The sequence below is a fragment of the Eulemur rufifrons genome, chromosome 30 (genome assembly GCF_041146395.1).
Source record: "Eulemur rufifrons isolate Redbay chromosome 30, OSU_ERuf_1, whole genome shotgun sequence".
Lineage (NCBI taxonomy): Eukaryota > Metazoa > Chordata > Mammalia > Primates > Lemuridae > Eulemur > Eulemur rufifrons.
In genome coordinates this window covers 58,184,725-58,210,044 of record NC_091012.1, presented here as the reverse complement: position 1 = coordinate 58,210,044, position 25,320 = coordinate 58,184,725, and the positions used below count along the sequence as shown (strand labels likewise).

The 25,320-nt window shown below is 35.9% G+C and overlaps 2 non-coding genes across 2 annotated transcripts; one reads left to right on the top strand and one right to left on the bottom strand.

Moving 5' to 3' along the window:
- Positions 1 to 3,922: 3,922 nt before the first annotated feature.
- On the top strand, positions 3,923 to 3,984 carry LOC138379325 (U7 small nuclear RNA). Its single transcript, XR_011232094.1, has one exon. It is a non-coding gene; the product is annotated as a U7 small nuclear RNA (small nuclear RNA).
- Positions 3,985 to 24,057: 20,073 nt separating this feature from the next.
- LOC138379367 (small nucleolar RNA U13) lies at positions 24,058 to 24,161 on the bottom strand. The gene has a single exon (XR_011232130.1). It is a non-coding gene; the product is annotated as a small nucleolar RNA U13 (small nucleolar RNA).
- Between the last annotated feature and the right edge of the window lie 1,159 nt (positions 24,162 to 25,320).

The window sequence follows — 25,320 nt, the reverse complement described above, 5'->3', positions numbered from 1 at the left end:
TTTTCAGAGAGACCAAATGGGTCTAGGCCTAGGATAAACAAAATTCGACATTTTTTAGAAGGCTAAGAATGATGAGAGAACAGAAACTGAAGAAAGAGTTTTTAGTTCAGGAGTAGAATGAAACTTACATAAAATGGGGCCAGTATTGTTTTGCCAAGAAGCAGAGGTAAGTATCTTTCCTCACACCCTCTTTCCCCTTCATTTACCTCCCTACACCCCAGGAATCCCCCTCCTTCCCTTCACAAAAAAGAATTTATCATTAACTACAATTCATGATTAAAAGTCATCATAAAAATTGCTATTCTTAAGCAAAGAGAGTTGTCTACTTTTTAAAAAAGACATGTAAAAATTGTATTAACACATGAAAGTAGAAAGACATGTAAATTTATGCCAAGTAATACAAATCACTTGCAATCTGCCAGTGCCCTAGGTTAATGAGATTAAAGAATCATAAGAGACTAATGAGGAATTTATTCCCCAAACACCAGCCCAGAATCAAAAGACAGACTATATTGATTCATTTAGTTTCATAAAAACATTTTTTCCTAATGATTGAGTGAAAATTACTTATTCAAAACATGTCCCACCATGCCTTTTTTTAAAAAGCAAAAAGTCTATATCATTACTAGCTTATGCTTTTCATGAAAACAGAAATTATTTAAATGTATAAGTGAAGATATGGAGAATATGTATGGTATAAGAGAAGATCTTCCATAATGAGAACCAGTTTTTTAAAAAATGTAGTTTTGTCATGTAACAATAAAACAACAACACAACAACCTAAAATGGCTTTTAAAGCAGGCACTTTATGTAGCACACTGAGCATATAAGTCTCCAACAAAGAAATTATCTAAAATGGATAACATTTATTTATCCCTAACACATCAAATAACTGTAGAGACATGTATTGTATCCCCAAGGTACAATGAATGGAGCTCAAAGGAAAGAGAAAGAAGCAGCCTGATAAATTTCTATGGGATGTTTTATACCCTCAAAGGGGCTACAAACCTTCTACCAAAAGACTGGGAGAAAAAGAACAAAAGTTTCTATAGGTCAAGAGTATGTGTAGTGAAAGTGAAGGTGAAAGGGTAAAGAATTGAAGTCAGAGAATGGAATATTGGGGTTAAGGATTTCTGATGTAGACCAGTTGGGGAGGATGGCAAGATAGAGAGGGCTACCATGGCAGTGGGGAGGTAGAGTGGGGAGGAAGTGAATATCACAGGAGTTAGAGGCTTAAGAAATTTAAATGTAGAGTGCTAGGTGGACTGACTATTCATAGGGATCTTTACTAATTGAATGAATAGTGAGGGCCTATTGTGTTGAAGTGTAGTGGAGATATAGGCATAAATGAGGAAATACAGTTCCTGACTTCATAAAACTTCCATTCTAGCAGAGGACACAGACAGTTAGGTACTTGCAATAAAGTGTAATGAGTGTTACTTCTCAGAAAACAAAGAAATACATTTAGGCAAGGGAAGTCTCTCCTCTCTGGTAGCAAATGATAATAGGATGAGGTCTGCCTTGGCCCATCATTTTTCTATCATTTTTCAAGTCAAAAATAGTTTTCAGAAAAATATGGTTATAAATCCCAGTTTATAGATGAAAATAAAATAAACTCAGAGAAGTTAGGCAATTTATTCTAGGCCATATAGCTAGTGAATGACAGAGATAGGATTCAAAACCAGATCAGTCATAGCTGCAGTCCTTTTATGGCAATGTAAGGTGACTATGGCCTATCCTCCCAGTGGATTACAACTGAAAAATATGAAAAAATACTAAAAACAGCTACCCAAGAACTCTAAAAAGTTAATAAAAACAGGAAGATTATGAGTAGGAGTCAAAACTTGGAGAAATAATCTGCATGGCAGTAACTTTCCCATTTTTTTCCTTGTGCTGCTTTGTCCCAAGGTTGGGTCCCAGTTACATTGCGCTGTGGTGATGTTGGAGGTTAAAACTCTGATAGAAATCTCATCAACTTTCTGGCCAGAGGAATAAGGGAAAGGAACACCACAAGGCTAGAGAATGCAAGAGGAATCACAAAGGGGAGAATGCTGAAGAAGGGGTCCTCCATTCTTCATAAATCACAGCTGATACTCTCAGCTATTCATGCATAGGACAGACCCTAATGAGTAGAGTTAAGGCTTTGAGAATGGAAGTGAGATCAGAACTACTCATACAAGTCTCAGATTAACCCTGAATAATACCTGCATGGGACAGACTTAGATACGCAGAGCAAATTCTTAGAGGAATAAAATAGATTTACTGTTTTAGCAACTTGATGAGGTATAATTTATTTACACACTACAAAATTCACCTGTTTTAAATTTATAATTAAATTATTTTTAGGAAATTTATTGAGTTGTACAACTATCACTACAGTTGAGTTTAGAAAATTTCCAGCACCCCAATAAGATCCTTTTTCTTATTCATAGTTAATCTCTATTCTCATCCCTACCCCTAGAAAATTACAAATCTGCTTTTTGTCTCTATAGATTTGCCTTTTCTGGACATTTCATGTGACTGGAGTCATACAATATGTGGTCTTTGCATCTGGCTTCTTTCATTTAGTATGTTTTTTAGGTCCATCCATATTGTAGCATATATGGGTATTTTGTTATTTTTTATGGCTCAAAATATTCCATTGTGTGGCTACTTCACTCATAGAAGATTTGAACTGCCACACATAGAAGGCAAGACAGAATTTATGATCTGAGCCTAACAACATGATTATCTGATAAAACCAAAGCATCAACATTCTCCAGAGGAGTACAACAGCATCCAGCATCTAAACAACATAATAGTCAAAATGTCAGAGGTGATCTAAACTGGACATACTAAAAGCCAGGAAACATGTGACCAATTATCAAGGGAGAAAATAATCAGCAGATGTGAACCTTGAGAAAACTTAAGTGTTGGAATTATCAGACAAAAACTAAAAAAAAAACAAACCCCAAAACAAAAACACACATATACTTGGAGAAGATAGATGTTCTCAGCAGAGAAATAGAAATTATAAAAAAGAACCAAATGGGAAATTTAGAACTGAAAAATACAACATTTGAAATAAAAAAATTTACCAGATGAGTTTAGTGGTAGACTAGAGATGACAGAGGGAAAAGTCAGTGAATTAGAAAATAGGACAGTAAATATTACCCAATATGAGGGGAACTAAGATAAAGAAGGTTAAAAGGTTGAACAAATGAACAAACTTCAGGGCCCTGTGAGGCAATACAAAAAAGTCTAACATGTATGTTATTAGAGTTTCAAAAGAAGAGAAGAAAGAGATTAGTGCAGAAGAAATATCTTAAGGAATAATAACTGAAAACTTTTTACATATTATAAAATATAAATTAACAGAGTCAAGAAGCTCAGTGAACCCAAAACAGAATAACTCAGAGATAACCATGCCCAGATACATCATAATCAAACTACTTAAAGTCAAAGATAAATTTAAAAGTCTTAAAAGCAGTCAAGGGAAAACATTCACAGATACAAATTTGCATCTGTGGATTTCTCATCAGAAACAATCAAGGCCAGAAAACAGTGGGACAACATCTTTAAAGTGCTGAAAGCAAAGAACTGTCAACTCAAAATTCTGAGGCCAGTGAAATTATTCTTCATAATTGAAGGTGAAATAAAGACATTTTCAGAAAAAGAGAAACTAAGAGAATCTGTCACCAACATGTTTTACAAAAAGTTCTAAAGGAAGTTCTTTAGGATAAAGGAAAATTATACCGAAAGGAAACTGGAATCCTTAAGATTGAATGAAGAGTAACAGAGATGGAAAACATATGGATAAATATAAAAGCCTATTTTTCTCCTAAATTCTTTTACCTATGTGTTTCTATTGAAATCAAAGGTATAACATTGGTGGAATTTCTAATGTAAGTAGATGTTAAACTTAAACATATAACATAAAAGGGAATCTTACAGCTCATTTAGAATTTGTTTAGCAGGTTTTCTGGTCCTCACCAGAAGACTCCTCCATGAAAATAAACAAATAAATGAAAATATAACATAAAAGGATAAAGAAGCCTATATGGTCATATGGCTTCTATATTGTACTTGAAGTTTTAAAATATTAACTCTTTAGTAGACTGTGAAAGGTTAGCCATATATATACACATATGTATGTACATACATGTATATGCATATATGCATGTATATATGTGTGTGTATATATATACATAAATCTCAGAGGGATGCTTAAAAATATAATTCAAAAAGAAATAGCAAAAAAACCCAATATATCGGTTGAAAGAGAACAGTAAAATACATTCTGCTAATCCAAAAGAAAGCCGGAAAAGGGTAACAAAAGAACAAAAACAGAAACAAATAATAAAATATCAGGCCTAAATCAAATCATGCCAGTAATTACATTGAATATAAATGATCAAAGCACATTAATGCAAAAACTGAAATAGAAAACGGGATAACAACAAGAGCCAATTACATACTGTCTACAAGAAATGTACTTTAAATATAAAGACACATATATGTTAGAAATAAAGCAATGGGAAAAAATATACCGTACAAACACTAATTTAAAAAATGCTGTAGTGGCTATATTAATATCAGACAAAGTAAACTTCAAAGCAAGAAATATTGCTAAGGATAAAGAGTTAATCTCATGATTATAAAAGAACCAGTACACCAAGAAAATATAACTATCATATAGGTATATGCAGCTAATAACATATCTTCAAAATATACCTGACAAAACGTACTAGAACTGTTTACTGTAACCAATTGGATGAAATGATGAGGATGCTTGCGATTAAGCAGCTGAGATTGGTCAATAGAGACAGGCCAATCCTCTTGCAAGACAATGCTCAACCACATATCACACAAACAATGCTATTTAAACACAGAGGCTGGACTTGGGAACTCTCTGTCATCCACTGTGTTCACCAGACCTTGCACCAACTGACTTCCGCTTCTTCCAGGCTTTGGACCACTTCTTTCAAGGAAAAATATTCAATTCTCAACAAGCTGTGGTAAATGCCTTTCACTATTTCATCACCACTCGCTCTCCAGGCTTCTTTAACGCTGGCAAAGCAACCTACTGTTAAGATGGCAAAGCTGTGTTGATAGTTTAGGCACATACCTTGATTAATTGTAATGCTTCTTGTTTTAGATATAATAAACTTTTCATCTGAAATTGGACATTTCATATTTAATGACCTATACATTTTGAATTTCCTTGGTCTTCCCATTATTTTATTTGAAAAAAGAGTTCTATTGATTAAAAATAATCACAAATATTTGAAAGCTACTATTTAAAAAAATTTTCACATTCATTTTTAAAAATTTTTAATTTTAAATTATCATGGGTACATAATAGTTGTATATCTTTATAGGGCACAAGTGATACTTTGATACAGGTGTACAATGTGAATTAATCAAATCTGGGTAATTGGGGTATCCATAGCCTCAAGCATTTAACATTTATTTGTGTTAGAAAAATTCCAATTCTACTCTTTTAGTCATTATTAAGTATATGCTAACATACTGTTGATTATAGTCACTTTGTTGTGCTATCAAAAATTGTTCATTCTATCTAACTATCTAACTATATTTTTGTATCCATTAACCATCCTCACTTTATCCTGACCTCTCCACTACCCTTCTCAATCTCTGGTAACTATCATTCTACTCTCTGTTTCCATGAGATCAATTGTTTTTAATATTTGTCTGTCACATATGGGTGAGAACATGTGAGATATGTCTTTCTGTGCTTGGCTTATTTCACTTAACATAATGTTCTCCAGTTTCATCCATGTTGTTGTAAATGGCAGGATTTCATTCCTTCTTGTGGCTGTATAATATTCCATTGTGTATATATAGCACAATTTTTTTTTATTTCAGCTTACTATGGGAGATACAAAAGTTCAGGTTACATACGTTGCTCATATACCGCCTGTTCCCCCTAGTCAAAGCTCCAGGCGTGTCTGTTCCCCAGACAGTGCGCATTGCACTCATCATGTAGGTATACACCCATCCCCTCCCCCTACCTCCCAACTCAGTCTGATATCCGATTGGTATCATTCCCAGATGTGAATTTAGGTGATGATCAGGGAAACCAATTTTCTGGTGAGTACATGTGATGCTTGTTTTTCCATTCTTGGGATACTTCACTTAATATAATGGGTTCCAACTCTCTCCAGGAGAACCATAGAGATGTCGTGTCTTCATTATTTCTTATAGCTGAGTAATACTCCATGGTATACATATACCATAGTTTACTAATCCATTCATGAATTGATGGGCATTTGGGTTGTTTCCACATCTTTGCTATTGTGAATTGTGCTGCTATAAACATTCGGGTACATGTGTCTTTGTTATAGAATGACCTTTGTTCCTTTGGGTAGATGCCCAATAATGGGATTGCTGGATCGAATGGTAGGTCTACTTGAATCTGTTTAAGATATCTCGGCCGGGCGCGGTGGCTCACGCCTGTAATCCTAGCACTCTGGGAGGCCGAGGCGGGTGGATCGCTCAAGGTCAGGAGTTCGAGACCAGCCTGAGCAAGAGCGAGACCCCGTCTCTACTAAAAATAGAAAGAAATTATACGGACAACTAAAAATATATATAGAAAAATTAGCCGGGCATAGTGGCGCATGCCTGTAGTCCCAGCTACTAGGGAGGCTGAGGCAGTAGGATCGCTTAAGCCGAGGAGTCTGAGGTTGCTGTGAGCTAAGCTGATGCCACGGCACTCACTCTAGCCTGGGCAACAAAGTGAGACTCTGTCTCAAAAAAAAAAAAAAAAAAAAAAAAAAAGATATCTCCATAATGCTTTCCACAGGGGTTGCACTAGTTTGCAGTCCCACCAGCAGTGTATGAGTGTTCCTGTCTCTCCACATCCATGCCAACATGTGTTGTTTTGGGACTTTTTGATAAAGGCCATTCTCACTGGAGTTAAGTGATATCTCATTGATAGCACAATTTCATTATCCATTCATCTCTTGATGAAGAAGTATATTGATTCAAAATCTTAGCTATTGTGAATAGTGCTGCAATAAATATGGGAATGCAGATATATTTTGCTACACTGAATTGCCATCCTTTGGATATATACCCAGCCGTGGGATTGCTGGGTCATATGGTAGTTCTATTTTTAGTTTTTGAGGAACCTCCATACTGTTTTCCATAGTGGCTACACTAATTTACATTCTCACCAACAGTGGGAATGTAAATTTTCTCCACATCCTCTCTAGCATTCATTATTGCCTGTCTTTTTGATAAAAGCCATTTTAGCTGGGGTGAGATGATATCTCATTGTAGTTTTGGTTTTCATTTCTCTAATGACTAATGATGTTGACCATTTTTTCATATACTTGTTGGCCATTTGTATGTATTCTTTTGAGAAATATCTATTCAGATCCTTTGCCCATTTTTAAAATCATATTATTTGGTTTTTTCCTGTCTAGTTGTTGGAGCTCTTTATATACTCCAGCAAATATTTTCTTCCATTCAGCAAATAATTTCTTCCATTGTCTCTTCACTTTGTTGATTGTTTCCTTTGTTATGCAGAAGCTTTGAATGCTACTATTTTAAATGTTGAGAGAAGGGCCAAAAGGTATGTGCTAGAATTGTAGAAGAAGGCTTGCATTGAATAGGTAGAGGAAAACTAGATAATACTCCTTTATATTTATATAGTACTTTACACTTTTCCAAATACATTTGCATATATTATCTCATTTAAGCCTTATCACATTCCCATGAGTTAGGCAAGTCAGCTAGCACTACACTCATTTTACAGATGGGAAACATGAGTCTGTGAGTTGGCAATATTATATGACTGGTTGATATAATCTTGGCAGAGCCAGAATTCACAAATTAGAAATCAAGGTATTCTGATTCCATTAGGGGAGCATTCATAAAATGTGGACTCTCTCATAAGTAAGAAAATATCTCTAAAACTTTGTCTTAAAACATTTTTACTTAAAAGTTTTCCTCTCTACCATATTTATCTACAGCTCCAAATCTAATCCTTATATTACACTGTTCCTAAACCTAAAGCTTTCTAGCTCAGAGTTTTGTCACCTCTAATGCCCTGAAAAACAGGATAATATGGTCATGTTGTAATGTGCTATAGTCAACCTTTTTTTCAAAAAGGTAGTCATGAGTAGATTCTTATACCAAATTGCAAAAAAAAAAAAAGATTTTTAATGGTCATGTATTACAGAACCATAAGGTAACTGATGAGGAGACCAGATTTAGCAGACAGAATCTGACATCTTAACAATAATTGGTGTGCCAGATACAATTACGCTTTGCCAGACACATTACCCAAATCATTTAATTTGATTCCTCACAGCAACCTTATTTCATGAGATGAATGATAGATCATGAGCTGACTGCCCTCAGCACTACCACCTCCTCCATCCCTGAGGACATTCCACAGAAGATCACTGAAGTAAAATGGTTTTTTTATTTCATTAACAGCATTCAATTTTTAGAGACATTTATATTCTTTAATATTATACCTTAGCTTTTACTACCTCTTAATCTTTAAAATTAGACATGTACAGCTAAGATCTAGAGAGACTTCATCTCACAAATAAGTGAGGTACTTCAAGAAACTATAAATTTAACTGTAGAGTGCAGTTTTTGATGGAATGAAATAAAGATTAATCTACTCCAAAAGGCAAGTTCTCTGGGATGAAAAGAGACTTCAGGCTTGCAACCCAATTTTATTGATGCAAGAATGGGCTCAGAGCAGATGCAAGAATGCTGGGGCTTTCTCAGGCCTTGCAGGAATCCTCTCCCCCAGGCAATATGAAGTTAGACTGATTCCAATCAGTTAGAATGTGCCCAGTACTCTGAGTCTGCATTCTCTAATCCCCACAGCTGAGACTGCTTTACCTTGCCACAAATTCTGAGACCAATTATGCTTTTATATAAGGGAAATGGAAGGAAAATAATAACATCTGTTGAGTACTTTCTCTGTGCCAGACATATTATCCAAATCATTTCATTTGATTCCTCACAACAACCCTAATTATTGCCAATGCACAGCACTTAAGACAATCAATTCAAAAAATAATTGTTGACTGATTGAACAAACATGCAAAGTATTAATAGTTCTTTATATGTATTTCCATTTTATAATCGAAGAAATGGGTGCTCAGATAGTTAAATATAGTGCCCAAGGTTACACAGGTGGTAAATTTCTTCTTCCCTCTTTCCTTTCCTTCCTTTTTTCTTTTGTAAGTTTGAGAAAATTCTTAAAAGTTATACATAATTGGCATTGAAAACCTAAATGATACAAAAGTATAAAGTGTTAAAGTGAAAGTTTCTTTCTCCTCCTCATTCTCCCTCCACTCTTGAGAGATAATAACTGTAAATAATTTGATGTGTCCACATCCTTTTCATTGTGCCAGGAGAATCTTATCAATGCTGCTGTGGTTCTGGGTTGAACCTTATAATTCCTAGATTCATATAACTGGGTTTTGTCTTTATCTTTGGCTCTGAGTTCCCATTTTGTACCCCCAATTTTGCAGCTGTATTTATTATCGTATCCTCATGCTTTTGTTTCTGCCAGAGTCTGCAAGATTATGTAAGTGTTTATAATGAGGGTATCACTGTAGTTGAGTTTTACAAAATTAAATCTTTTCTATTTAACTTGCCAGTGTACAGTTGGGGGATGTGACAGACGGTGGAAATGTTCTGTGCAGCAACTGCTTTATGACTGTGGTTGCAATTGAAAGGGTAAGCATGGAAGCAATATGCACTAAAACTGATAAATGGATTGTAAAGAGAAGCAGTACACAATCAAAGAACTGGTAACTGCTTGTCTCAGCTCTCTGATTTGATGTGGTACTGGTGATAGAGCCTCAGTCTTTCTGGAAGCAATCTGTGTTGTTGCAGAAACAGGTAAACCTATCTTAATAGATCTTGAATTTATCATCAGATTTCTTCTTTCATTGTGTCGTGCAGTAGCTTATCTTTTACAAGGGACCTGTAGCCATTCCATTTCCAACAAATTGATCCCCAACATGTTCTTCAGCCCATTTAACTATTTCTTTGGTAAGTCAGTATTAAGGACCAGCCTTCACAACTCTTTGACCACAGTATTTCCTTCCTCATCTTCTTTCATTACCTACTGAATTCTCTCCTTTTACCCCCTCCTCCCTCCCCAAATAATCTCTAGTCTCTTTAGCTCTCCTGGTAAATTTTTCATTTAGTTCTCTTTACTTTGCTTGCCTACCCATCATAGGGTCCATGATATTGGCTTATTAATTCAAATAATCGCTTATTTATTTGATCTTTTGTTAAGTTGGCAAAGCCCATTGTCAACCCAGGAAAGAAACTTCCTGTCATTCTTTTCCTCTGATTTTATTCCTAGGCTGTGAAACATTTCCCAGTTAAGTCACAAAACCATCATGACCAAGTTCAACAATAAATGTGGGCTATTGAACTTCAGCTGGATTTTTCACTTTGCTTACTAGTTCTTTCATTCTCTCTTGACCTTTTCTGATAATTTCCTATAGTTGATGCTCAAACTTTGTACAGTCTCTAGTATCTCAGCCCTAAACGTGATTACTTCATTCCTTGGCCAAGATCGAAGCCATCGAATGTGGGCTCTTGGACTCTTCCTGGTTTCCCTCTAAGCAGATTTTTATTGCCAAACTCTCCTCTCCACCAATATCTGATCATCTAACATCCCATCTTTGTCCTGGAAGAGACACTTTTTCAAGGCAGATGCCTCTTGTTCCTATCCTTTCCACATTCCTCTGGCATCCCTCTGCAATGTCAACCTCTCTTCCATTCCCACAAATAAAACCAGCTTCTCTCAGAATCCTCCAAAATCTTCTTTGAAATTAGATATCTCCTAAGATTGCTATTTAATTTCCCTCCTGCACTCTTTACTGCCAATATTTTAGGCTGTATTTGCAGTTTTCATTCCTTACTGCTTGTTTGTACTCCTTGAAATCTAGCTTCTAGTCTCATAACTATGCTGAAATTCTTTCTCCAAAGTTACAATGTTCTGATAATAGTTTTGTATAGTGGCTTTTCCAACTATAATCCTCTTAGTCATCTCTAAGGCATATACTCTGTTGACTACCATATCCTTCTTAAAATTCTTTTGTCTTTATATTGAAGAACTTCTCTATTATGGACTTCTTCCTACCTTTAGATGCCCTCCTGCATTAACTTCTGCTATATATTGTCAGCTTTTACATGGAGAATTAAAGGCATTTATCCACAAAAAGGTCTGTATTTGAATGTTTATGAAAATTTATTCAAAATAATCAAAACATAGAATCAATATAAGTGTCCTTCAATGGGTGAATGGATAAACAAATTGTGGTACATCCAGCAATTGGAAAATTTCTTGGGAATAAACATGAACAAGTTACTGATAAAAAACAAAATAATGAATGATTCTCAAAAGCATTGTGCTAAGCGAAAGAAGCCAGACACTGATTGCATACTTAACTGTTCAATTTATATGACTTTCATGAAAGGCAAAGCTACAGTGACAGAAAGCAGACTAGTGGTTGCCAGCATCTGAGGTTCAGTAGGGCATTGACTACCAAGGGACAAAAGGGAATGCTCTAGAATGATAGAAATGTTCTATATAATGATCATGGTGGTGGTGATTATATGACTATATACAGTCTTCACTGACATTTTAGAATTTAAGTACATATAAGTTATATCCCACTACAGTTCTCAAAAAGTTAAAATATAAAAAGTTAGAACTAGTGCAACAATTTTTATATCCTCATATACTTTCCAAAGAAATCAATTATTATGGCCATTCTCTCATGCAAAATATTCCATTGTAGCCCCAAATACATTGTAAATTTATTTTTGGATCTACCATTGAATCCAGTAATGTCAGTTAAATAGAACATACTCTGCAAGTAGTTGACTTGTTGATGCCATTATTTTGAGGAGAATCTGAGACTTGAGAAGCTATATACAGTAGTGTAATATTAAAATGTTTATTGTTAAAGAAACATAAGTTCAAATTATTGCTTTGCTACTTAGCTGTATGAATTTGGGCAAATTTCTAGTTCTATGTATGCCTCTGTTTCTTCTTCCATACAGTGGAGAAAGGACCAGTACCTTTTCATAAGTTGATTCTAAGAATTAAAAGTGATATAACTTATAAGTAGCTTGCATATAGAAAACACTTTATAAATGCAAAGAGTATTAGAAGGAATAAAATTTATTTTATCCTTTTAAGAGAACTTATTCAGCATCTAATTTTTGCAGGTATATGGATTTATTCCTCAACAAAAATGTAATCACTGTCCATAATCGGGACTTCAAACAATTGCTGATAAAATTCTGTCTATCATATCCAACAGCTTGTAGGTGAAAATTGTCTCACAGTCTATTTTTGCAAATAATGTTTTATTGGAACAGAGTCATGCCCATTTGCTCATGGTTTTTTTCACATTACAAAGGTCAGAATGTCAAAGATAAAATGGCTAAGTCAAAAGAAAAATAAGCAGATGCTAAATCTGAGATAATTCAGCTATTGGAATTATCAAAGACGATTTTTTTTTTTTTTTGAGACAGGGTCTTACCGTGTTGGCTGGCTTAGAGCACAGTGGTGTGATCATAGCTTACTGCAACCTCAAACTGCTGAACTCAAGCAATCCTCCTGCCTCAGCCTCCCCAGTAGGTGGGACTACAGGTGCACACCACCATGCTCAGCTAATTTTTTTGTTCTTGTTGTAGAGACAAGGTCTCACTATGTTGCTCAGTCTGGTCTTGAACTCCTGACCTCAAGCAATCCTCCCACCTCAGCCTTCCTAGTAGCTGGAACTACAGGTGCAAGCCACTGCACACAGCAATGTGCTTCTAATAAATAGTTCAGTGTTAGAAAAATAGCTTGTACTGCATTATCACTTTAAAAATTTCAGAAATTATTTTCAAACAGATTAAAGGAATATATTTTCTACATATGGGTCTATATATGTATGTTTGTATATATAGGGCTATATATCTATGTACATATATATTTTTAAACAGATTAAAGTAACATTTTCTACATGTAGGTCTGTATATGTGTGTGTATATACACATATATGTATATATGTATGTGTATCTATATATGCATATGTAGGTCTATATATGTATGTGTATATATGTGTATGTGTATATCTATACTATACACATATATGTATTAATATTTGTATTATACGTGTATCTGTGGAAACATAGAAAATTATATCATCTATGGAAATGTAGGGAAAATCTTGAAACACGTATACCAACCTCTTAACTGTGATTAATTCTGCAGTGAAGATTTACAGTGTTGGAACTGAAGGTGAAGAGAAGTTTCTCTACCCACTTTCTTTAATTTAAGTGAAATAATAATTTAAAAAATTATTGCTTATTGTTTTCCATATTCTAATAAAATTCTACAACCTCTTTAAAAAATGAAAATGTAGAGGCAAAAAATCCTACATTTAACTTCTTTTTTCCCCTCCCCCTCAGTTGTTCCCTATCAGTACATATCACATACCTACCTGCTCACCCTCAGAATGAAACAAGTTGCTGAGTCTTTGACTCAGAAGAGGCCCCTGGCTCTGTTTTATAGGAAAAGAGTATACATACAGTAAGTCTTCACTTGACGTTGTCCATAGGTTCTTGGAAAGTGTGACTTTAAGTGAAACGATGTATAACAAAACCAATTTTCCCACAGGTTAATTGATATAAACAAGATTTAAATTCCCAGAGCATATTTCTGGTCACAAAAATATCACCAAACTTTTAAATGAAGACTTAAAACACTTTTAATATTAAGCTGTGAAGTAAATGTGAGCTATACATACAATTAAGAAAGATTAATAAAAACCAGTAAAATAAGTATTTACCCAATTATTCCAGTTCAGAGTCATGGGTGGCTGGAGCCTCTCTTGGCAGTTCAGGGTGACAGGTGGAAAAAGCTCTGGACAGGATGCCATTACATAGCAGGATGCACTCATATACACATCCACACTCACTCAGACTAGGACCAGGACCATGTAGACATGCCAGTTCACCTAATGGGCACAGCTTTGGGATGTGGGAGGAAAACCCACACAGACATGGGGAGAATATGCAAACTCCACGTGGACAATGGTCTCACCTAAGATTGATTTTTTTCTCTCATCAACATTATACCAAATGGCGTTCAACCAAATGACGTTGAGGACTCTATTGTTTACACATAGAGTCCTCATTTTTGTGATTAGTTTCTCTGTTACTGTTGGTAACTCTGACCACCTCTGTGGAATGCAGAGGTATGGGAAAAAGCAATGAGCTTTGGATGCAGACTGCCATAGAAGAGAATTCCATTTCTTGAACCCACTGGCTATAAATTTCTTTATCGGTAAAATATAACAGTACCTTCTTTACATGTAATCTCATGAATCACAGAAGATAATCCAGAGTTTGGACTCAGATTTGTCTCTTTCTAAGAAGTCAAGTTCTATTACCACGTTATGCTGCCACCTTTCATAAAGTGCCGAATGCATTTTCCGATGGAAGCAGTGCTGTAAAAAATGATTAAATTTGCTAATTAACCCAAAACTATAATCTGACCAATCCCATTTGAAACTCTAGCAGAGAAAGGCAGTAGCCAAAATTCCTTAAGGTTGGAGACTGGAAGGATATAAAAATACAAAGAAAGTGGTACATTTTATAAAATACTATCTTAAAACAATTTTCAGATTGCTCTTGTTAGTTCCCAAGAGTTTTGATCCATATGGAAGTTATATTCCACTCTCTTAGGGCCCATGGTCATGGGACCATAATCAAATACTCAAAACTAGAAGATTCCATAAAAAGCCAAATTTCAGAATTGTGCTATGCATTATAACACACTTATAAAGTTAGGTTTGTAACTATCACAGATTGACTTAACTATTTAATTCCTGAGGACTCCTAGATCATTTCACCAGTAGACAGGCAATTCAGACTGCCTGATTGACAAACTATACTAGGTGGAGTTGAGGAGTGATAACTCCTTGTGGGCATGATCCTTTTTTTGAGGACATATTCTCGGGATGACAGCAAAGCACAGGTAACTGCTGATTTAAAATGGACATGGTCAAGTTTTTCCAGTAACGCTCTTTGTATTCCTGTTGCAGGTTTTCATAAGCTGGGACACTAGCGTTCTAAAGCATGATGTTTAATGAATGGGTAGTCCACACACTAAAAGATTTCTGTGGTAAAATAAAGTTGGGAAATAATGCATTAAACAACATAAGCAATTTAAAACAGATTACTGTAGGATATTTCAGAATGATTTGATATACAAATGTACATTACAAATCTCCAAGCAGGTGATAAAGTAGGCAGTGCTTTCCAAACTTATTTGATTCTGTGACATTTTTATTGTATACTTACTAACATCTCTCAGAACTAACTGTATGACAATTTGGGAAATGCTGTACTAATATTTACGGACCTATATATGCAGTTGAGACCCAATTTTCAGGTCTTGAGTTTTGCTACTTTTTTGCCTTGCTCTGAAAACTTTTAAATGGAATGTGTAGGAGTAGGGACAAGTACCAAGCTAGGAAAGTTAATTGGGCAGAGGTATAAATCATGTGAGTAAAAGCAAGCAGAAGCTCATTAGGCAGATGCTATACCTTGTAATAAAAATAGTTCCTGTTGCTGGGGAGCAAATAATCTCACATGTGGGATAAAATATACTGCTCATGTGGCCTTTCCCACTGCTGGACAATACAACAATCAGAGGCATGCCAGGCTCATTGTTCTTCTCCTCCCCATTCAAATACATTCCATGCCAGTTTTGTTCTCAGCCCTTTTACTTATGCCATTTTCTTGCTCTGGAATGGCCCCTTGCTCGTTTCTGCCTATATCTGGCCTTCCTTCAAGGTGTAGCTGAAGTTCCCATCCTTTCTTTAAAGCCTCCCCTCATTGCCTTTCTCTCATCTCCTGTTTCCTTTGTTTTGTACTGAGGTTTATTGCTTATGTGTATTTATCTTGCTTCCTCAAATAGATTTCAAGTTCCTTTAAGGTACAGAGTGTTTTTGTTGTTGTTTTGTTTTTTGAGATAGGGTCTTGCTATGTCACCCAGGCTAGAGTGCAGTGGCGTCATCATAGCTCACTGTAACCTCAAACTCCTGGGCTTGAGTGATCCTCCTGGCTCAGTGTCCCACATAGCTAGGACTACAGGCATATGCCACCACACCCTGCTAATTTTTTTTTCTTTATTTTTTGTAGCGACGGGGGTCTCACTATGCTGCTCAGGCTGGTCTCAACGTCCTGGCCTCAAGTGATCTTCCTACCTCAACCTCCCAAAGTGTTAGGATTGCAGATGTGAGCCACCGCACTTAGCCGGGAATGTTTTATTAATATATGGGTATTGCTCACAGTATCTAGCACAATCCTGGACATAGAATAAGTTGATTATAAATATTTACTGAGTGATGTACAAAACACGCTTTTGCAGTTTCATAGTGTGGGTGAGGTTGGGTATGGGCTAGAAGGGGCAATAACATTTCAAGCAAAATAGTAGATGATTAAAAACTGTTAAGCTTTAGGGGCATGACCTTAATATTCGAATGCTTTAATTTGTTGACTTATTATATTTCTGGCCAAAATAACACATTTGAAATGGTATTTTAGCATAGTTCAAATGTCTACAATTAGAACCTGAGAAATGATGTACCTACCATTTTTGTCTACATTTAAAATATTTCCACAGCATATTCTAAGAAATTAGTGTATGTCCTCAACTGATACCTGCCAAGATATTATTTCATAGTAGCCCAAAGCACCACTTTTTCTCAGAAATATCACAGGAATTAAAACTAAATTTTGGAGTGATCAACATTTAAAATGCTTTGTCTCCTTTTTGTTTATTATACCAGTTTTCCTCTTGCAATCAGCTCATCTTGGGATGTATAAAAGGGCATACATATATTAAATGAAGTAAAATGAAAAATTCATGTACACGCAAAATTGAGTTTATGCAAGCCGCTTTTAAACTTTGAATAAAATAAAATTTTAAGCCTTTAGTGCAATAAAATTTTCAATTTTAATAAAATGAGCTGCAGTGTCTACTTTGGCAGAAGGACATAGGTAGGACACAATATTTTCACTATCAGCTGCTCTTGTAAACAACACAGTTTAGTCCAATTAGTGTGACTCATTCCAACAGGTCATTAAATCAATATTATAGGCTAACTGAACTGATTAGTCAAAATTTTTTTTCACAGCTGAAAGTCATCACATTATGTAAATTCTATTTGAATAAAACCTTGATTGACCTGAATCTAACTAGCCTGAACTCTCAATTAACAGGATTTTTTTTACTGAACTTGAATTTTAAAAGAACAAGGCAAATAACAGGACAATTTTATAGCAAGTATGATATACACAGTGTAATTGCTAATCATAGGTTGTCCCAATGAGTAAGCCTAATTGTTGCATTTTGAGGAACACTGGGAAGGACTCTAGCCTTCCATATAGCATCCAGTTGGTGATGCCTAAAATTTTCCCTTTGTTAGAACTCTTTGATTTAAAGAATGACAAAATACAACTGTCCTTGAAAAGAGAATTGTATATCTAATAAGTGAGTTACACCTTATTGATAAAAAGTTTATTAGATAGTTCCCAACATGAAAGGTCACTGTGAGGCCCATAAAAGGCCAAGTTTGATGGGGTAAGAGTGGATTGAAAACCAAGGTCAAGACAATGTTCAAGGAAGGCACACCTCCTATGGCTACCACATGAAAGACCCTGGTTATCTGCTAGGACAGCATGGGAGGAAGTATCCTTGAGGATAAGGCAACGAACGGAAGGCTGGAACATACCAAAGCAAGCTTGATTTACTTCACAGTTTTTCTAATGTCAGCCTTACATCACAGCATTTAAAAGGGTCCTACTACAGTGTTTTCTGTAATTTCTTAAGGATTTTACTTTGTTAAATGTAAATAACTGAATTCCACTATAATAATTCATGGTGATGAATATCTTGGAAGTAAATTTTTTCCCCCTAATCCTCTTGTCTTGAGGAGAAGGAAGTCAACTTTGAATTAGCATCTTCCTTTCTTGGTGAGCTCTTGTGTATGGTAACTCTAAGAAGCTGCCCCTGCCATAAAAACAAAAACAAAAACATTATCTCTTGGAGATAACAGAGCCACAGAGCCAAGCTGCGCCTTAGCCTTTGATTGTGAAGGTTTCTTTAGAAGTCAGCCTCCCTTCAAAGAAAGTAAAATACATACCAAATAATATCAGTCACAATAATGTCAGAGATGCCACCACTTCTAGTCAGCTCCAGTTAATTTAGAAACAATTTCTCCATCTACAGGACTATTTATTGGCTTTTGATTTTCATTGCAACATCCTGCACTTCGGCAGTTCCGTCTAGAGACTCCCTTAGGGTTGGAGGTGGGACATATAATTAGGCCAGACATTGTCAGGCTGGAGTTGTTAACTATATAATTTGAATACAGCAGGACCTTCAATTCAAGATACAACTTTTCATAGAGTCTGAGTATTAATTATTTTACTTGTTTTATAAAAATGTCTGAATTCCAAACAGAAAAGGTAAAAGAAGATGTATTTATAAAAAAAACTGTACTTATCAGAAAAAAAGCATCAGAGGGAAGATTAGTTATGTAGAACCAGCTTTGAATAACTTCATGAATTAATTAATTTATTCATTCATCGAGCAGTTATCGCACACCCATTATGTTCTAGCAACTGTGCTAAATTGGTGATTTGTCTTGGACCTTTTTGTTCTCTTCTCCTTTGTTAGAGATCCCAGTAGTAAAGTACTTTAGGTTCTAAAGTACTTCAGAGTTTATTCTAAGGGCAATGGGTTTTTATAATGGAAAAGAAATGATGAGATTTACATTATAGGATGGATGTTCCCTATGTAAGGTGGAGAATGGATTGGAGGTGGGAGTAGTTAAGAGCTTGTTGCAGTAATCCAAGGAAAAGATTACCGGTGGCCTGAAGTATGGGAGTAGCAGCAGGGATAGAGAGAAGTGGGAAAAATAAAGATATATTTGCAGATGGCAGGAATGATAGGACACATTGACTGATTGGATATGAGAGGAGGACAGCATGAGACAGGGCAATCAGGGATGATGACCAAGTTTTGGGTTTGGAGAATTAGGTACATGTTGGTCGTATTGGCCCTCATGCTGCCCTCTGAAGTGCTCCCTCTGTGCCAGGCACTCTTCTGGGCACTACTGTGACACAGGGAGAATTCTGTGTTCCAGTGGAAAACTATGCGTTGACCAGAGCACACCTTCAGGGCTATCTAATCCTGTTTGGATGGCAGCTATTTTACAATTCTGTAAATTAGAGATAACATAGCAGTGCAAAATAATCCTTGTCTATAGACCACAGTGATTGTCTGTCTACAGACAAACAAATCTAATTCTGTCAGGTGGAGCAGGGGACAACTCTCTCCCCCTTGTGAAAAAAAAAAAAAAGTTTTGCCATTTGCACATTCATTTCAATATTCCTGGTCTATAAATGTGTCTGTTCCTTGTGTTAGCCATTTAACCAGTTGTAACTTTACCAGTTTCCTCATTAATGAGTTAAATAAAATCTTTAACATGTGTTTATTTTTATATTGGTAGGAGTCATGAATTTGCCATTTGTTTTGAAAATTACTTTTTAACAATGGTGAACTTGATAAACATTGTCCTCATGGAACTTACATTCTAGTGGATCAAACAGATAATAAAGTGAACAAATTAAGGACAGATGTATAGCTAAGTGTGTATTGATAAGTGCCACGGAGGAAAATATAGCAAGGAAAGGGGACAGAATACGAGGGTGGGTGGGATGAGGTAGGGCTGCAATTAATAATTAATTGATGGGGAGGGAGTCAGAGGACAGTGTTAATGAGAAAATTCTCTACAACAAACATAAAACAAAATATCCTTGACTTTGGATTATGTCAGGGGCACTCAAAGTTATGTGATGGTATAAGCCACATTTATAATCCTATTAGTTCTTGTCACATCATATATCTCTTTACTGCCTTAATTGGGGAGGTTGTTACCCTACCGTGTCTTTTTGTTTTTCCTCTCCTTTTTCTCTTGCAGAGAAACCTACTCCAATCTTACCCCTTCCCTTCTGATAGATATCTTATCTTCATCTAAGGGGAACTGGTGTTTTGCATTCCATGAATGAGCAGATCACAGTCTGGTTCAGAGATAGGATTATAAGCTTTCTGAGACAGAGTTCGGAGTTAGGAAAATTTTAGTTTGTACCAGAAACTTTTAAAAGGTTGGGATCTTTACCAAAACAAACTGATCAATGGGAAAGTATCAAAATTCTTCTTGTAGTGAAAAGCACTATACTCATTTTTGTAGGGCATATAAATGAGAAAGGAGGAATTCAGGTTATTTGAAAACAGATAATTAAAATGATTTCACTACCTCCTCCATGTTTAGGTGGGTGCACGCAGCTGTCCCTTCTATGCCTGAATAGTTTGGAGGGATAAAGAAACACTCAACAGGTAATTCTTTTTATGTGTCCCCTTGCCCCAAAACCTGCAACCCCTTTTGGCTCTGGTTGAAGTACCACTGCTCTCTGTAGTGTTTTAAAATATCTTTTTGAAAATTCCATTCCTAAATCATGATTTCAGAGCTGCAACCTAAGAAAATTATTTTGTGTACTTGCTGAACTTACCATCTGGATATTAGGCCCAGAGTTAATTAAAAAACTATCAATTCTATTTCCAATGTATTCACAGGGAAATGATGGAAGCCAGTTTGGGGGAGATAGTTACCAAACGTGGATCATCCATGTATTCCCCTGAGCTTGCATCCTCACCACTGGAACAGTCACACACTGGGATTCATGGGTGTGCATACTATGGCTATGGGCTTGTTTTGACAGTGCTTGTGTGACCCTGTCACTGCCTCATTCACCCTTCACCATTTAGTTACTGTTGCTATTGCCATATACCTTGAGGATACTACTTTTAGATCTTTCCCTGAGGCCTCCTACCTGTGCTAGATAGTGTCAGATCGCTGGAGTCAGCTGGTGTTCCAGATAATTAAATGCAGGAAAGGCCATCATATTTTGGTTCTGTTGTTTGACTTTTCCTATGTGTTCATTTTGTCTCCCCAGCTAAATTGTAAGCACCTTCAAGTTAGGGAGTCCCTGGCTTATAAGCAATGCTTCATTAATGTTTACAAACAGATGTCACATCTCTTAGGCCCATTAGTCTTTTCCCTTACACAGTCAAATTTTACTTGTTGGAGAGGTAGAAACCATGTAAAAACACCATGATGGAATTTATGTATTCACAAGGGGAAGAGATAGTTTAGGGGGAAAGACAGGTCTTTTGAAAACTATCAAAATGCAAATGTGTAATCAGGTAGGGGGAATGCATTAAATCATTACTAGCCATCAACATCTTTGCTAGATATACTGACCAACTGAGTTTGATTAAGAGCTCCTAAATGAGAATAAGTTACAGGAGGAAGTTTTTACTTAGGTAGGGAAGATGCTATGGAACATGAAATATTACATTAAGGGGATGGCAGGGAGGAGGCAGCCTCCTGCCAGGAGGCTTGGACATGCATTTACTCAAAAAGTATTTATTAGCTCTGGGACTACTTAGGGTGGGGGGAGTAGACTAATAAGAGGAGAGGTGAATGCAGACGCAATGAAAGAGAGAACAGACAGGTCCTTCACAATTTTGTCAAAGGCTAGCCCTTTGGACATCCAAAGGTTATTTTTTTTCTACAAACATCTTATCTATTCTTTGCTAGTTTGTTTTAGACCATACTGGAAATTCCCTTATCTGCTTGTTCCTTATCTGTTTCTGATTCCTTTGCTTGTTCATTGACAGCAGGGCTGAGAGCAGCCTGTGAGATCCCTGGCTTCCTGGAAACTTTTATTCTCTATAGTCACAGAAGACATTTGCTTTGCTCTCTAAGTTGCCTTGGCTGGTCTCTGGGGATTTGCATAGAGATTATTTGAGGCAAAAAACTGAGGCCGGTCCCATTTTGTATTTTTGTGCTGCTTACAAACTGAGTTGATGAAGGGGTCAACTTTTTTTCCTGTCAAGGTCATCAGGAAGAAAACCGTCCACTGAGACATGCTAACATTAACTTGAGAACTAAAGATTACAGATGCAGAGGGACCTTTGAGCTACAAGGCTTTTACAGTCAATCTGCACTAAATCAAAAAAAAAAGTGAAAATAAGAAGCAAGGCCACGTTGAGGGAAAAGCTCAAGTTTTACATTCCGTAAGAAGAAATGCATCTTTGTTCCTTTCAGGACTAATACAAACTCTCATATAACTTGTCTGATTGCAACAAGCCAGTATTTGGAAGGTAGCACAGTATCAGAAAGGCCACACACAGGCTTTGGTGCTGAAAGACTTGTGTTTTAAAGCTGGTGTGCACTTAATAGCTGTGTGGCCTTGATCAAAGACATATAACTGTTATTGCCTTAGTTTCCCAATCTCAAAAACAGAGATACCAATGTTTATCTTGCAGAGTTTTTAGAATTAGAGATAACAGCAGGGAAGCACTAGCACAGTGCTCTTACAATCTAGTTGCCCAGTCAATGGTAGGCAATATTAATGCAATATTAACTATGTGATGATAATCCAGGTTGTTCGCCAGAGAGATGGGCTAGAGAGGCTCGGACCACGGAAGAGGCTATTCTTGTTCCTCTGCAATGGTTAGACAATTCTCTGAGAGGTCAGAGAGATTCTGTCATGGCAGAGAAACAATAAAACAAAAACGTTTCAGATAAATGAGAAGAGTCCACAGGATGAACAAAGTTATACTGCATAACGAGCAGTTCTAAATACTGAAATTTATGGGAAATTCAACTGCAGGACAATCACTTATAAGTAGTAACATTCACTTACATGTGAACCCTAATGTGCTGAAGAACTTATAAATTGTTTGTTCTGTTAAATTGATTAATTCTGCCTCTTGTTTACATTGGTGAGAAGAAATGGTTTGCTGGACCATGAAAGGTCAACATTGGCCTGAATTAATGGGTTCTGAATTAATGGGCTTGTGATACAGCCAGGTAAAGCTGTTTGTTTTTCCTTTATTCAAAATATCCTGCTTCATGACCTCATTGTTCTGTAAATTGAGACGATTTCTATTTAGGATTTCATTATCAGCAAGCAGCCTGCTGGCTCATTTTTAAAAGTTTTTATTTTTTAAATCATGGTAATTATACTTAACATAAAATTTTGTAACAATTTTTAAGTGTACAGTTTTGTGACATTAAGTGCATTTACTTTGTTGTGCTACCATTACCACCATCCACTTCCGGACTTTTTCCTCTTCCCAAACTGAAACTGTACTCACCAAACACTAACTCCCCATTTCCCTACCCCCAAGTCCCTGGTAACCAGTATTCTACTTTGTTTTTCTATGAGTTTGACTATTCTAAGTATCTTATATATGTTGAATTATGCAGTATTTGTCCTTTTGTGTCAGGCTTATTTTATTTAGCATAGTGTCTTCAAGGTTCATCCATGTTGCAGCATGTATTGAAATTTCATTCCTTTTTATGGCTCAATAATAGTCCAGTGTATGTATATGCCATGTTTTGTTGTTTATTCATCTACTGATGGACTCGGGTTTTGTCACCTTTTGGCTATTGTGCATAATGCTGCTATGAGCATGTATGTACAAGTATGTTTGGGTCTCTGCTTTCAATTTTTTGGGGGGTACATATACCTGGGGTGGCATTGTTGGATCATATAGTAATTCTATATTTAACTTTTTGAGGAATCAGCAGTTGCACTATTTTACATTCCCACCAGCAATATATGAAGGTTCCAATTTTTCCACATCCCCATCAGTAATTATTTTCCATTTTTTTAAATTATAGCTATCCCAATTGATATGAAGTGGTATCTCATTGTGGGTTTTGATTTACATTTCTCTAATGACTAACGATGTTGAGCATCTTTTTACGTGCTTATTAGCCATTTGTGTATCTTCTTTAGAGAAATATTTAAGTCCTTTGCTCATTTTTTAATTGGGTTGTTTAGGCATGTTTTTATAATAAATTGCTATTTTCTTTCTTTCTTTTCTTTCTTTCTTTCTTTTTTTTTTTTTTGCATCAGACGGGTAATGAGCTGATGTCCTAACAAGGTTTGAGGGAGGCACATCTCACACATGAGTGTGAAGACTCAATCATCACTCTTATGAACCACAAAAGGATGGTAAATACTGTTTTTGCTAAATTTTAGTCAGCTCCAGCAATGGAGCAGTGTAAGTTCTTCTCAACAAGAAAAATAAAACTAATTTAAAAAAATTAGAGACTAACTTGAAGAGAAAACTTCTAGGAATTGAGGAGAGTAAATTATGTTTCCTAAGTGAAGAGGAAGAAAGGGAGAAAAATGAGAGAACCGAAAAGCTTCAGGGAGATGAATAGATTACAACATATGCTGTTCTTTTAGTTGGGACAGCTAGGCAAGGTGGCTACATCATGCTTGGCTAAGTTAATGTGTGTGTGTGTGTGTGTGTGTGTGTACGTGGGGGGGTGCACAACAAGACTATAAATTAAGGATAAAAAATCAGGAAGAACAGTTAAGTCCAAGTGATAATAGATATGAAGATTAGCATTCTAATCAAATGCTGGTTTGTGGTTGAGGTAAGATATGTTGTGTGATAACTTTTGGGAGATGGTGAATAAAATTGTATCCTGGGGTTCAGTTGGTTGACATTTGCTCTAGAGTATTTTCAGATTTAGTTATTATTTAAGTTTATAATATGCTTTTGATATGAACAAGGCGAAAATGTCTTACCTCAATCAAGTTTTAGTTTATGCCTTATAGCTCAAACTTTGGGGGCTGTGGCATACAACTGCCCTCTGGTGACGGTATGTTCACATAGCAGGGTTAGGTATTTAATATATTAAAAAGACCTACTTGGGGGCAGACTGCAAAACTAAAGTGATGAAATAATAGTAAGCATCTCAGGGGTCTAAATAAATAAGATGTTTTGTTTTGAATAAAAAGTCAAAAATCAACTTCTGAAAATACTTCTTTATGGAATTCAAAATGATGCACAGACTGTTCCTATTTATTATAGGCAAAATGCGATTTTTTTTCATGGATGCAGTCTATGAATTGTGAATAGTTTCATTGTCTTGGTGATCTGGTTTACACTCAAATATACTGTAAATGTACGCAGCTGAGAAAGTGATTAAATTAAAAAAGTGCATCTGAGAGGAAACATTTTGTAAGCTGTAAATCTCTCATTTTGTTGAAAGGATTATAGTCCTTTCAACAAAATCAAGCGTCCTTTTTTCTATTGTGTAGTTCAATCGTTTTCAATGTCATGTAAGAGTGCTTAATGCTTCTAGAATTCATTTTACT